At 34.7% G+C, this 2,613-nt stretch overlaps 1 long non-coding RNA gene across 1 annotated transcript; it reads left to right on the top strand.

Moving 5' to 3' along the window:
* Window positions 1–253: 253 nt before the first annotated feature.
* LOC122521937 lies at window positions 254–652 on the top strand. The gene is made up of 2 exons (XR_006304956.1): window positions 254–399; window positions 480–652. It is a non-coding gene; the product is annotated as an uncharacterized LOC122521937 (long non-coding RNA).
* Window positions 653–2,613: the final 1,961 nt, after the last annotated feature.

Raw genomic sequence — 2,613 nt, 5'->3', positions numbered from 1 at the left:
TACAAACGAAAGGTAATGTAGTTATGACACATTTTATCCGATAAGTGCCTTCCAGAAAATGGTTTACGGCACTTCCAAGTGTTTACAGTTCTCACTCGACTTCGGGCTAGCGGTGTTTATTTGCTTGATTGATATCCGATACGGTCAAGATCCTCGAATGTTCTACGCCATCTCATCTACTATGACGTAAAATAAATAAACTTGTAACTGAAGGAAGTGTATAGACGTCTTCTCACGAATTCATCATATAGTCTTGCGACACGAACAGAGTGCATCGAACGTGAAAGTCACAAAGAGCATACTTGGCAGTCTTTTATTATTATTTTGTAATATTTTATATCGTATTACGTGTTATAAGTGCCATTTTCAAATAGTGAACAAGACTAACAATACTTCGCAGTAAGTTTCACATTTTATCTTTTATTCTTTTTTTATCTATTTTGATTTACATTTTCATATTTTAGTTTTTATTTTTGTAGAATATTTGTCCCCAAAATGGCAAGACGTTTGAGGAGTGCGAATGTATTATTAGAGAGAATAAATGATATCGATGCAGAATGTTCTGAAGATGATCAGGAAATTCTGGATATGGAAAATAACAATACGGAAAATTATGATCCACTTGAAACAGATTCGAACACCGATGAGAACGGAGAATATTTCGAACGTACGTAGACGACGAAAGAGAAGGAGATTCTTAGTTAGTTCCGATAGTGAGAATGAAAGAAGTAAGCGAAATTGCGATGGACGGAACTGTTTGGCACGAAGTAAAAATAGGGTCTAATCCTGGAAGAGCACCTGGTCATAATATTTTTAGGGAAACATCAGGCCCGACTGGGTACAGTAAACGTAATATTATGAAAGGCGAAGTTAGGACGGCATTTTCTGTGATAATTGATAAGAATATAATCGAACTTATAAGAAAGTGCACAGAGGCAGAGGCATTTAGAGTGTTGGGATATAAATGGGAACTATCTACTGCAAAGTTATATGCATTTTTTGCAATTCTGTATGCACGCGGCGCATATGAGGCTAAGAATATAGAGCACTTCTATGGAATAAAAAGTGGGGCCCGCCTTTTTTCTCAAATACTATGTAGACATGACTTTACGGAGATTATGAGATTTATTCGATTTGACGACAGAAATCAACGAAACCAACGGTTACAAACCGATAAATTTGCTATGATTTCCGAAGTTTGGTACAAGTTTATTGACAACAGTCAGAATTGTTATAAACCAGGACCATATATTACTATTGACGAACAATTGTTTCCAACGAAAGCAAGGTGTAGATTTACTCAATACATGCCCAATAAACCGGACAAATTTGGTATAAAATTCTGGTTAGCATCCGATGTGCGTAGCAAATATATATAAACGGCTTTCCATATTTGGGAAAAGATGAAAGTAGAGAACCCTCAGTTCCTCTTGGAGAGTTTGTCACTATGAAATTAGCAAAACCGTATGTAGGATGTGGAAGAAATATAACCACGGACAACTTTTTTACAAGCCTACCTTTAGCAACAAAACTTTTAGCAAAAAAACTACGATTGTTGGGACAATTAGAGCAAATAGAAAAGAGCTACCAAGACTGGCAAAACTGAAAAATGACGACATGGCACTTTTTTCAACCAAACTCTATCGCTCAAATAATTGTATGTTGACAGTTTACAAAGCCAAACCAAGAAGAAAGTTCTAATTCTCAGTTCAATGCACAACTCCGTACAAATTGAAAAAAATGACACCCGAAACCGGAGACAATTCAATTATAATAGCACCAAGTTTGGCGTAGATGTGACCGACCAAATGGCCAGAAATTATTCGGTAAAATCTAAATCTCGGAGATGGCCTTTGCAAGTATTTTTTAATATCTTGGATTTAGCCGGGATAAATGCATGGGTGTTATATAAGAAACTACGGGAGGAGAAATTACAAGACAGGAATTTCTATTTCAATTGGCAGAAGAACTTGCCATCGAATACCAACAAGAGCTCGGCAAAAAAAATCAACCAATACCCATCGCAAGTACAAGTACAGGTTCTCGTGAACAAACATGTCAATAAGTATTGTAAAGATAATAAGACGAACAAATCTGTCTAAAATGTAAAAAGTACGTATGCGGAAAATGTACAGTTGAGAAGCCCATTTGTAAAAAATGCGACGAAAACGAATAAAATGTAGATTATGTACTCTTGAATAAAAGAAAATATATTTTTATACTGGTAAGCTGGCCATTGGTCTGCATTCAATATTGAAAAATATAAGTTGTGAAAGACCGGTCATTTGACCAGCCGCGGTAGGAATAGGTATTACGTGAAGTGTCGGTAGGAATAGTGTAATAACTGATGTAAGCAAAAGAATTTAAAATACATAGTGTGTTTAAAAAAAAAAAAGTATTTGTACACAAAAACTCAACATAACTCTAAAACTAAAATCTAAAATATTCTTAACATGGTCATTTTAAAGGTTTTTTAATGCTTTACATCCAGATTTAAAACTTAAGTATTTAATATGTATAGTTTTAAAAAATAAATACTGAATCAGTAACTAAAAACTTCTTCTTCTTCTTCTTCTTTCTTTAGTTTAGGCAAATTGCCTGTTCCTTAACGAC

This window comes from Polistes fuscatus, unplaced genomic scaffold, assembly GCF_010416935.1.
Source record: "Polistes fuscatus isolate 324 unplaced genomic scaffold, CU_Pfus_HIC Scaffold5, whole genome shotgun sequence".
In the NCBI taxonomy this organism is placed as follows: Eukaryota; Metazoa; Arthropoda; class Insecta; order Hymenoptera; family Vespidae; genus Polistes; species Polistes fuscatus.
This window is presented reverse-complemented; position numbering and strand designations above follow the sequence as displayed.